The following is a 13,119-nucleotide window of genomic DNA, read 5'->3' as shown; positions in this document are numbered from 1 at the left end:
GAAATTGACCCAGAATTGGAGATAAAGTGGTCATGTAGGTTTATGTAAGACAGGCTATAAATAGCAACTGCTCTAGGTGTATAAGTAAAGAAATGCAGAGGGAAAGTAGACACATATTCTTTTTATAACTCTTGCCTTCATCGACCGAGAGACGAGACAGACAGCCTCTTGGATCAATTATTATATTTATGAAATGGCTCAGTCTCACCTTTAAATTTCTTGTCAATAATTGTATTCAATGTGCATTAGTACTTAAATGAGTAGACTTTCCCCTTCACTCGCTGAGATGCCAAAGAATAGCAAATATCTACCCCCAAGCAATTTTTTTAATTTATATTTTTTATTGAACTTTAGTCAACTTGACATACAATATTGTATTAGTTTCAGGTGTACAACGCGGTGACTCAACATTTATATACATTACAAAGTGATCGCCATGGTAAATGTTGCTACCATCTGTCACCATACAAAGTTGTCACATATTACTAACCATATTCCTATATGCTATACGTTGTATCCCTACATGTTATTTATTTATTTTACAACTGGAAGTTTGTACCTTTTGCTCCCCTTTACCTATTTTGCCCATATCCCACCCCTCCCCATCCCTACCTTGCTCTAGCAACCACTGCACTGTTCTCTGTATTTATGAATCTCTTATGGCCTTCATTATTGTCCATTTATTGTGTTTTTCAGATTCTACATATAAATGAAATCCCAGGGTATTTGTCTTTCTCTGACTTATTTCACTTAGCATAACACTCTCTGGGTCCATGGCAAATGGCAAAATTTCATTCTTTTTGTGGTTGAGTAATATTCCATTGTATATAAATACCACATCTTCTTCATCCATTCAACTACCAATGGACACAGGCTGCTGCCATATCTTGGCTATTATAATCAGGGTGCAATGTACATAGGGGTTGGAGGGCTAATCCCTGAGGCTACCTCTGGGTAAATTTAAAAGTGTGAGAACCAGCAAAGGGCCTGGAAAAAGTTTGGTGGCTGGAAAGCCAGAAGAAGAACTTGCCTTAAGGAGGAGGGAATGAAATCCACTGCACCAAACCCTGAAAGTAAGACAAGGACCAAGCCTAGGGCATTGGATTGAACAACATGGAAGTCATGGTTACCTAACAAAGCAGCTTTGGAGTAGTGCTGGGATGGAAACCAGAGTCAGTTCAAGATATAATGGGAGACTGGGACTGGGTTTGGTGTTTAAGAATGCAGTCATCCCACCTACCGTCTGCAGTTTCAAAAACCTGTAGCCACCTGCAGTCTAGAAGCAGATGACCCTCCTTCTGACCAAGCAGCAGAAAGTTAAGAGCAGCCTAACACTATGTCACAACATCTACGTCACTCGCCTCCCCTCATCTCATCACGCAGGCATCATATCAATTCACACATCACCAGAAGCAGGGTGAGTGCAGTGCAATAAGATATGGTGAGAAAGAGAGAGACAGAGAAAGACCACCTCCACAGAACTTTTATCACAGTATATTGTTGTAACTAACTGTTCTATCTCATTATTAGTTCTTGTTGCGAACCTTTATCGTGCCTAACATATGAATCAAACTTTACCACAAGTAGGTATGCATAGAGGAAAAAGACTGTACGTGCAGGGCTTGGTATTGTGCACAACTGCAGGCAGCCACAACAGGTCTTGGAATGTACCCCTTGCAAAAGAGGGGGGCTACTGTGTCAAAAACGTTCTCAAGGCGTTTTGAAGAAAAGGGAAGGGTTGCTCACTGGAGAAAGTGCAATCAAGAAAGAATTTTCTTCTTTTTTTTTAAGGATGAAAAAATAATGGCATGTTTATGCTTTGCAGGGAGTGAAAGATGCAGGAAAGTGAGGAGAAATTACCAGAACACTATCCCTGAGTAGGCAAGAAGGGCAGAGTCCACTGCAGAAGTGAAGGTGCCTTTCCTGGGCTGCAGGCAGCTCATCTACAGCACCAGGAGGTGAGCAATGTGTGTGGAGCCTCCAATTGCCCCTATTTTCTCAGTGGGAAACAGACGTTAAGCCAAGCACACCAGGGGTGTGGCCCCAGCTCTGCCAATCACAAGCTGTGTGACCTGAAGCTCTCTGCACCTCTATGTCCTCATCCCTAAAATGGGAATAAATAACAATAGGACTTTCCTCGCTGGGCTGTCCCAAGGATTAAACAGTGTGTCCTTTGCCTAACACACTGTCCGCCCTTCTAGTAAATGCTTCACAAACGAGAGCTACAATAAGTCTGAGGAAGCCAACAGCTGGCCCTGGCGGGAAAACAGATCAGTCTTTGTCCAAATTCCTTATCATACCTGAGCAATGCCTTTGTCTACAGAGCTCAAAATATAGGTTTTATTACGCAGCTGTTCAGGGCTCCTGGCCTCTGTCCAGATGACTGCTTAGTAACCACCTGATCTACACACTCTAAGAATCAGTAAATCAGTCCCAGAGCAGCAACTATTATGTCTATTGATTAATAATAAAAAAGACAAAGTCTTGAACCACGAATCAGCTATGAATGAGTGACTTAGAGCCAATGTGTTTATTTTAAGAAAACTGTATAAAACACAAATTATCACCAAGTATGACCCTAGGTCTCGTCAAGAAGTACCAAATTGGGTAAGACGGTCCTCTCCTTTTCAAAATAATAATAGTTCATATTAGTACCACTGTAGCAGGCACTGTGCCAATAACTCTTCCAATCGAGAGTTTAATTATTTCTCATCTCAACGCTTGTAGCAGCTGTTATTATTACAAATGAGGACATGAAGACTTTGGGAGGTTATAGGATTTGTCCTGGGTCAGGCAGCTTGACCTAAAGGTGGTTTGAACCAAACTATCTTTCTTCCCTCTTCAACCTGAAAGCAAAATGGGAAACTAAGATTCAGCTAAGAGCCCTGCTAAACAGTGACCCTGGGGATCCCTGGGTGGCTCAGCGGTTTGGTGCCTGCCTTCGGCCCAGGGCATGATCTGGAGTCCCGGGATCGAGTCCCACATCAGGCTCCCTGCCTGTGTCTCTGCCTGTGTCTCTGCCTCTCTCTCTCTCTCTGTGTCTCTCATGAATAAATAAATAAAATCTTAAAAAACAAACAAACAGTGACCTTCTTGGCCTTCACCTTCCTGTGGCTTCCTGGAGGTGTTCTGGTAGGAGGGGAGGAAGTAGGGGACTGGAATCCAGAACAGATCTCTGTGATTCAATTCAATGAACTAGGATGAAGCGGGGCAGGGGCGGGGGGCCGGTGCGGAGATGGGGTGGTCACTGTAAGATTCGGTAGAGAACCAGTCAGAATTAAGATTCCAAGCTTTGGTTGGAAAAGTGTCTGTAAAGGTGTCTGTGGCTTTCAAACTCTTTCCAGAGGTATGTGGGGAAAATAAAGTATTCAATATTGGTCTGAAGAAAGGTATTAAGGGTTCCAAATAGGAGGGGCCCAGAATGTGAAGTCAGAAAATGTTCCCACTGAAAGAGAAGCTTAAAACAATCAATATCAACATGATGAGCTTAGCCACCACCAGAAAGCCCTCCGACATACAAAATGGTTTGGTAATATATTGCAGATGAGACTTGGGTATTTTCCTAATCCTCCATGAGAAGACTCGAACTGGTGCCAAATTTAATCAGGGACACTAGGTATCTTCCTTATCCAATCAAGAGACCAGAGTCCCCCCTCAAATCCAATAACCATGACCATGAAAAATGGGATGAGGATGTCAATTAAGTCATCAAAGAACACAGCAAATCTTCTCTATCGCATTATGACCACTATCTGAGTGGGCACTGTGTCAACAGAAAGAAATATAGGGCAATAGGGAGTGAACGCAAGACACTTTAAATGTATCGCTCTTCATCTGGCACTTTTGGGGGGAACGGATTGCACAGGCCCTCAAGGATTGATTTCAGTTATATCCAGAAAAACTAACTCAAAGAAGTGGGAATTTTGTGAGCGAACAAAGGGTAATTAAAATATCCTGTAAGGAGGTAGCTCCCTTTGCTCTGTTCACCACCAATCAAGCTTCTGATCTCCATTCTTGTCTCTCGGTTACACTGCTCACCAGGACAGCATGCCCCCAGCAAAGGACCACTGTTGCCTCCCTGCTAGACATCACACCCATCCGCTGGCAGGTCCTGTCAATCCTACCTCCAAAGAGCACTGCATGGCCCACCTCACCCCATCCCCATCGCAAATACCTTGGTCCAGACCACATGACCCCCTCCCACCTCCTAACTCTCTCTTGACCTTTGGTACTGCCAGCTCAGCTTCCCATTCCCCACACAGCAGCCACACAGGTCGTTTCAAAATTCTAATCTGCCTTCAATCATTCAGGAACAAAATTTACAGGTTTCAGAAGGTGCTGTATACACATTTGTCTGACCATCTGATTAAGCTATTACCAAAAGAAGGAAGATTTGAATAAATAGATTATCTCACCATAAAACCAACAAAATCAAAAGTTGATTAATCTGTTCTAAATTAGGAACCCTTAATGCTTTAAGTCCATACATACAAAGTTAAATTCTGACAACAAATTGTAGCAATCACCTAATGAAACAAATAAGCCCCCATAATAAACAGATCTCTCTCTCTCTCTCCCTCTTCTCTCTCTCTCTCTCTCTCTCTCTCTCTCTCTCTCTCTCTCTCTCCTGTGACTGAATCTGCGTTAGAGTATAATATTCTACTTTAGTTTTCTCACATTGCTAAGTTGTCTGTGTGAGTGAAAAAATACTGGAGATGATCAGATTTAAATGTGGTTATTCAGTGTAAAATATAACTTGAGGTTTAAAACAGAAATACTGCAAAGAGTAATTAGTTGTGGAAATGTAAATCATACCATGAAGAAAGGCATGTAAAAAATAATGAACAAATCAAGCATAAGTTAAATTTTAAAATTCAAGGCATTTTGTTTTGAGGCATCTTTGAGCTCGCCAAGCAGACACTATAAGCAAAACTACTCTACTGAGATGAAAGAATTTATGGGCAACAAGTTATGGTCACAATTAAATTGTGGCAGACACGGCCAAGGAATGCTGAAGGGATCTCGTCCCTTTATGAATCTTTTGATGGATGAATGCGTGGGTATGGCAACCAGTAGGCAGCAGAACAATGTGGGAATGATGGTAATGGGAGGAAGCAGTACCGCTATCATAGAAGACTTGGCTTGAGCATAAACAATGGTTGTGTTCACAAGCAGTATCAACTGTTTCTGCACGTCCCCCTCCACAGCACCTGTTTTGCTAGGGTATAAAAATCAGGTTGTGCACATTTTCATTTTGAACTGTTTTGTTAAATAAGCTTTTGTAATAGTAAATAAAATAAATCATTCCTCTGCTTCAATGCTTTCTAACTAAGCTTAAAATTCTGACTCCCTGAATTAACCCACAAAGTTCTCCAAGTCTCCAGCTTCTGCTGCCATATGACCTATAATGGTTTCCCATCCTTGGCTCTCCTCTGGAGGGGGCCCTTCCCTGCCCCCTATTTCTCTTCCTTATTCTCTGGAGCACTTCCCTTTTCTTTTCTTTCTCTCAAACCACCATCATTTTGTTCATTAGCCACCCTACCATAGAACCATAGAACCCCAGCTCCTAGCTCAGTGCTAAGCACAGAGGGACCAGTCCCCCAATAGCTTATTTATGCCTTCTACGATGATTACTGAAGCACGAGCTTATCTACACAATGACAGCCTACATAAGAGTCAGGATTAAAGGCCACATAAACCCCGAACACACAAAAGGTCTCAGCAAAAGCCCCATAAAATAATCAAGTTAACTGAGGGACTTTTCACGTAAATCACTCCTCTTGGGGGCCCACCTCTAAATTACTTAGGACATTTTCTTTTCAGACAGATAGTTATTTCCTTCAAAGTGGATGAGTTAATTGTTCCTGAGAGCTTTGGTAGACCATGATGAAGGAAATCTCGATTTGTTAAGCTCCCTGGGATTAATGTCTTTTCCCCCTGACTAAATAAAATAATTATTTTAAATGAGGATGGAGATGTGGCATGGAACAATTCTTTTGAAAAGCAACAATAATAATTAGGCAATACTTCCTTTACCAGCAAAAATCACTCTCTGGCCACAAGTACTCTAGCAGCCCCTTCCAGATACACGGTAAGTCTGTTTTGCTTCTCCCTCTAAAGTTAGATATGGAGTAAGATTTGCCGTGGCCAATGAACTAGGAGGTAGGAGTGATGTGTGCGCTTTCTGGTGGAAGCTTTTGGAACCATTGGGTACCTCTCAGGGCCCCTGCCCTACCTTGCTATAGGAGCATGTTTCCAGATGGACTCTCATGGGTCTGGGACCCTGACTGACGGTGAGGAGCAGAACCCCCACACCAGTCAACACTGCATACACAGCTTGAATGGGAAATCAGATGTTATTATTTTTAGCTGTTGAAATTTTGGGTTGCTCCTGACTACAACACAACCTAGCCTATATTGACCAACACAGTGAGCTGACTTGTCATTGATCGCCAGGATAATAAATGATCATTAGGATCCTATCATAGACAGGAAGCTGCAGAACCACCATGCAACAGCAGCCTTACACAATGGAACCTGGAATCCCCAGGAGGGAGCTAGGTTAGAACCTCAACATCTTCCAATCAACAGGTACTTATTGGTATGCATTATCCATCAGACAGTGCACTAAGTGTGAGGGATACAGTGAACTGTTGCTAGAAAATGCCTATGGGTGCTGTGAGGTGGGTCCCCCCAGCAAGCTGAACAAAATCAGGAAAGCAATGAGGTGGCTGGCAAGGCCAAGAGTACAGAATTTGTGGCCTGGGCCTCCGGAGGAGCAGCTGTGAATGTGTATGAGGACAGTGTGGGTGACTCAAAGATCAGAACTATCACAGGCACTTTCCTAAGTGCTCCCATGCAGTCACTCCCTGCATCCCCCCCAGAGCCCCATGTGACAGGTGGCACCACTGCTGTCATTTCCTAGGCAAGGAAAGTGACACAGAAAAGAAGTTAAATTAAAAAAATAAATAAATAAGCCAAATAAATATCCCAACTAACCCAAGAGGTAGGGAAGTGAAGAACACATACGTTGGAAATTAGGAATGGTAACAAAAATCTGGAATTAAAACGGAGAAAAGCCTGCAGCACAGTGTGATAGCCAAGGCCCTACCACAGGTGGCCTGGTTAGCTGAGAGAAGTTGCTGCTGCCCCACCAAGGAAGTAAGGGCATGAAAGGGGAACTGGCCATCCCCAGCCATGGTGGATGAGTCAGGACCCTGACTTCTTGCTCCTGCATCTCCCAGCTGGGCCGAGTGTGCCCAGCTTTGGTCTGCTCAAAGACATAAATTCATTCATCTATTAGTTCATTCACAAATCCTCTGGGGCACCTGCCACATGTGAGTCACTATGTACACTCTGAGATACAACAGTGAATAAACCAGTGCCGTGGCTGTTCCAAAGAAGCCTTTCTTTCTAGTGCAGAAAACAGACCTAAACTGTGAGTGGGGGCTCCTGGACAAAACAGGGGTCTCTTATCTACATTTTGGCAGAGAGAAGCTCAAAACCTGCGGAGTTGATGTCACTAAAACACAAGCTGTGGTGAATCACACCCTGTTGTCATGGAGGGAATGGGGTGGGGGAGGGTACATAGGGATAGACTTCCATATTCACCAGAAGGTGAGTTCAGGGACTCATCCAGAAGTCAGACTTGCCTGTGAGCGGGAGGCAGAGCCAGCAAGAGAGAGGGCTCCTCCATGCTCCAGCTCCACCTAAAAGTCTCTCTAGCTCAACATAGGAACAGGCCAAATGCTGAGCATCACATATTACCTGGGATACCTGAGCACCTGGTCCAGCATTTACTACACTCCAACATGTGAGCACACCTGCAAATTCATTCCTGGAGAGCCCAGACATTAACTTCTGAGTCCATCTAGATCAAAGAAGAACATTATGTTTAACCTGCCCAATTTAGCTCATCAACTTTTGACAACTAATCTTCTAGAGCCTGAAGAATCACTGACCTGACATCAAAATGGACCATTCAAACATGAGAAATTTGTGAAGAGTCAAAAAGTGGGCATTACACCATAGCACATCTTTTTCAAAGATGGTTTTCTTCCTAAGATGTTTAAGATAAATAGGCTTAAAAAATTAAATTAAATTAAATTAAATTGGCTTTTAACTGTTTGCATCAAGATGAATTTTATATAAACCACTGTAACTTTTCTGTTTCATTCACTTATTTCAAGAAATACCCAGTTTGATGACTCAGGTAAACCCCCACTCAGATGTTAGAGAATAGGTTTGTAATGACTCTATATACCATGACATTTGGAAGCACTTTTCTGAACATTAACTTGCCTGAAATCCTAAGACAAAATACAAAATTTTATTTTCCATTCTATTTCTTTTCTGTCAAGGTAGAGAGATAAAGTTGAATTTATAAACCCATTTTCACCAACTCATTTTCCTTTTTATAATTTTAGGGCTAACTGTACTATAGAAAATTCAACTGAAATTTATAACTAACATTAGCCACAGTTGCTTGCTAATAGTCCAAGATAACTCATACCAAAAAAAAAAAAAATCATTCCCTTTCAAAAGTGCAAATTCTATGTTACCACAGTAAACATGAAAGCTATCACCCACAAACCAGCAGAATATTTACTCTTTAAGTGGGTATTTATAGATTTCTACAATTATATTGTGCTTAGTTGGTGATAGGTACTATACAGTACACTTTACACATATCATATTATCTCATTTACTATATAAGGGGGTACGCACCTATAAGGTAGGTGGCATGCCTGTATTATTTCCATTTTATAGTTGGGCAAATAGAGAGGTTGAATAACTTGTTGTTCCAAGGCACACAGCTCGGAACTGACAGAGCCAGATTCAAACCCAGCAGTTCTGGATGGGGACTATGCCTCCTTGGCCACTAAACTAGAATTGTTCCATTGCTGACCATACAGATCTACACACACCAGCCCTTTGGTGAGACTGCTTAACTCAGTCAAATAACAAAAACCAAGTTTTCTCTTTCTTTAATATCATTTGCACCTGGGCTAGTTAGCTGTACAACCCATATCAGACTTAGCATTTCCAAAAAAACTAATTCATATTCTTCCCCTGCATCCTATTTCCCACTTTATCTAGCAAGTGCTATGAGAGGAGAAGAAGAAAGGGATAAATATATGGCAAATCATTTACTGCACAAAGTAATTTTATTTCAAGTCTCAAATTAGAGAAGCAACGAAAAAGAAAACCTGTCATAGCTCCAAATCAAAAATAAATCAAGTCACATTAATGAAAGATCTTAACAAAGATACACTCAAAGCATGCTCTGTTTGTCAGAAAGATGGCTCACACAGACTCTAAGCAAACCTCAGTGGCTCAGCTCTCCAGCGTGCCACAATTAAGGCAAAGGACAAAGCATATTATTATATCTAGAAACAAGACAACTAGGCTTGTATGTGACATTTTTCCTAATCAAGGTATAAGCAAGAAAACCATTATGTGCCAGAAACCGTTTTGCAACTTGGGAAGTGGAATACTTGGGGATGCAGGGACAAATGGGAGGAGCTAGGGCAGCAGAAAAGAACAATGTTAATCCACAGTTAAATATTCAAGACAAGATTTTTATTTATCTATCCATGAGAGACACAGAGACAGAGAGAGGCAGAGACACAGGCAGAGGGAGAAGCAGGCTCCATGCAGGGAGCCCGACATGGGACTTGATCCCAGGTCTCCAGGATCACACCCTGGGCTGAAGGCAGTGCTAAACTGCTGAGCCACCCGGGCTGCCCAAGACAAGATTTTAAAAATGTGCTGTCATACGATTAAAATGTCTCCTCTCAAGACAACCTCAATCTCAGAGCAGAAAGGATGAGAAAGGTCCACTGGAGCACCCCTTACCCCAAAAAGCGCCAAATAACCACTGCCAAGGAGAGGCTCAGGTCATGGTGAGCTAGGCAATGCTCATTCAGAATCTCTCCTAAAATGCCAGCCTCACTGGAAGCAGCCAGCCACTTCCTGGCAAATAGATGAAAATAGAGGGAAAAAATGCAGTTCTGGGGGTGCCTGGGTGGCTCAGTCAGTTAAGTATCTAACTCTTGAATTCAGCTCAGGTCATGGTCTCAGGGTCGTGAGATGGAGTCCTGCCTGCATCAGGCTCCATGCTGGGCATGGAACCTGCTTAAGATTCTCTCTCCCTCTTGCTTTGCCCCTCCCCACACTGCACACATGCTCTGTCTCTCTAAAAAAAAAAAAAAAAAAAAAAGTAATTAATTAAAAATTTGCAATTCTGAAGACAGAGCCACTTTATTTCACCTAATACACACACACACACACACACACACACACACACACTTACTCCTAAATGTAAATCTGACCATTAGTTCCTAAGAGAGAAGCTATAGTTTCTCTACCTCCTTTTCACCCAAATCAACCTAAACTTTGACACTCTGTCCTGATTTCAGATGTACTGTGACAAGAATATGGACACTGATAAATTTTCCTACCGACGATGCAGATTGGCACTGTCACCTCCTATTTCACCCAGAGCCCCTCTTCAACCTGAGGATGTGGTCCAGGATCACTGTTCAGCAAAACCGCATCACTCCAAATGGCTCTGTGACCAGGTTTCCCTCAAATTTAAACCTGTGGTTTGCCCACTCCCCTTACCCCAGCCACACCCGTGGGGACAGTCCTAGATCTCCACAAAACCACCCTGGCATTACTCATCTCAAGGAGCTTACACAGACTGCTCCCCTTGTGTCACCCACTGAAGTGATCTCAGGATGGTCCTCAAGACACATACTCAAAACAAGTATTCCAAGAAGGGTTTGTATGGCTGTGACAATATTTACATTAGGAAAAAAAAAGAAGCTCGTGAGATTTACCTGCAAGTTCCATATGCAACACCAGATAAAATATAAAACTATGCCATGTCTTATACTCCAAAGGGCTTGTGTTTCATTAAAGCGCTTTCCCCAAACACTACCAGGTGTAGCTCTCGTGACTACCCTTTCATAAAGGCAGAACTAAAATCCCCATTTACAGATGAAGAAACTGAGGCTCAGAGAGGTTCCTTTCTATGCCCACAGAGACAACCCACATCTCTCTCTGTCTATACTACTCTGCCTCAACTATAATAATAGCGAACATTTCCTGAGTGCTTACTATCTACGAGACACTATGATAAGTGCTTTATTACAAAGAACACCTCTGTTGATTCTCACAACATCTTGTTACCCCCAATTTTACAGATGAAGAACCCAAAGAACAGAGAGAGGCCAAGTAACTTCCCTAAGACCACACAGTCAGTACGTGACTCAAATCCTCGGCTCCCTCACACACTATGCATGGTGTCATTCTGGAGTTTCATCACACCTATTGTAAAAAATAATAAGGTTGTTTCACCTCATGTATGTAAGAGTCATCATGAATAGTGCCAATTATTTGTATCAGTCTGAAAAGCAACAAGACTTAACATGAAACAAATATTCGGATTCGGTAAATCTACACAGTTAGTTTTCGTTTAAAGAGATAGACCGCTGTGGCCAAGCTGCTAGCTCTAGACATTTATTGGGACTCTGCACCTGGGCAGTCCATCTCCTTACTGTGAGGATGAAGGCCTCTGGGCAGGCAGTCCCTGTTCCCTGGGTCTCTCCACATGCCTCCTCACGCTGGCTCTACTCTCCAGACAGGCAGACACCAAAGGCCTCTTTTCCTCTCAAGAGGAAGTAGATTGGAAAGGTATTTTAGGAAGTAGAACATAGCTTTGAAAAGGACTGCACTCATAGTAACAGACAGACTCTAGAAAGCTAACAAGTACAGCTGGCTGACTTTCCCTGGAGAGCTTGCTTTGCCTGCAGCATCCACATTTGGATCCAGTCATCCAAGAGGTACATCCAAGAGGAGCTCATTTTTCTCCTTCTCTGCAAATGAAGACATTAGTCACCTGTGAGATTTGAAAATCCAAATATCAGAGAGTGTACCTAGATGCCTTCATGTCTCCTCGAGCTGAGTCAGGGGTGTTGAGACAAACCACTGCTAGCTAGGTCTTCCTCTTAGATGATCACTTCCGTGCAGTAACACAATAACCAAGGGCATAAAGATCTGCTAGTGTTTCCGATACGGTATTTTGTATCACCATGATAATTTTGAAAGCCAGGCACAATTGTATCTTTAATGATTCCGAAAAATAAAAGAGGAAACAAAGCAATCAAGGTGATGCATCTATTACTATGTTTAGATTAGGCATACAGTCATCTCTTTGGTTGAGATACTTCCCATAGGTCCATAAATCAATCATACTGACTTTTTTTTCAATCATACTGATTTAATTCAAATTGAAGAAGTGAACTAAAAGAGCCACTCTTGCATATTAGGAGAATAACAAATCTCTGCCTGCTGTAACTCCTTTCCCCTACAGTTATAGCCCAGAGTCTCCAGAGATTCGAGAGCTGGTCCTGCCCCCTCTGTGATCCCATATAGAGATTCCACTGACCCTGTGGCCCCAACACACTCCCCCGCCCACACATGGCACTGCCTTTAGCCTCCTACAAGAACTGGGTTTTCAGGAAGACCATCTGGACTCTTCACACAGGTCTCCTCACAGGGCTCCCAGGTGGGCCCAAGACAGGTCACTGGAAGCCTTTCCAGTGTGGTACCTGCCCCTGATCACAGTATGCAGATAGACAAGGAAGGCACAAAGCTTCTGCACAAAAGCCCCACAGTATCTGCTGGTGTGGTGAGAGGCCATCCTAGGTGCCAGGAGACACACACATCAAGTCCTCTAGGGGATTATGGTCACAGCACTCAGCTGGGGGGAAAGCATGTTCACAAGCAAGGTAAAACCTTAGACTGATGAGCCACTAGACAACTACACAGAAAACAGGAAAAACATGGATTGCAAAGAGAAGCTCATCTTCCTGGCTGGAGATGGGGCCCTGGTGGTAAGGTGTGTCCCCATCTCCTCAGTGGACAGGAGGACCACTGTGGTTCTGATGCAGGTCTGATCGGCCCCATTAAAGTAGCTCTCCACCCGCCCCCCAGCTCCCTCTCCCGGAAAGAGAGGGACAGGAGCACACAAAATGGAGAAGAGAAAGCAAGGCTAGGCATGAAATCACTGCATCGTCACAAAAGCCCCATTACCCTGGAACTCCACACATG

The 13,119-nt window shown here is 43.0% G+C and overlaps 1 protein-coding gene across 3 annotated transcripts in view; it reads right to left on the bottom strand.

Annotated features, from left to right (window-relative positions):
* The window catches only part of PPP1R14C (protein phosphatase 1 regulatory inhibitor subunit 14C), an 86,028-nt gene that overhangs the window by 45,862 nt on the left and 27,047 nt on the right, over positions 1-13,119 (bottom strand). Inside the window, exon 2 of one of the 3 annotated variants that reach the window (XR_005353678.1) lies at positions 7,768-7,870. The exons of the other annotated variants lie outside the window; for them this stretch is intronic. The gene's annotated coding sequence lies outside the window, so the exon portion shown is untranslated. The remainder of the gene's footprint in view (positions 1-7,767; positions 7,871-13,119) is intronic. 3 annotated transcript variants of the gene reach the window in all.

This window comes from Canis lupus, chromosome 1 (assembly GCF_011100685.1).
Source record: "Canis lupus familiaris isolate Mischka breed German Shepherd chromosome 1, alternate assembly UU_Cfam_GSD_1.0, whole genome shotgun sequence".
In the NCBI taxonomy this organism is placed as follows: Eukaryota; Metazoa; Chordata; class Mammalia; order Carnivora; family Canidae; genus Canis; species Canis lupus.
This window is presented reverse-complemented; position numbering and strand designations above follow the sequence as displayed.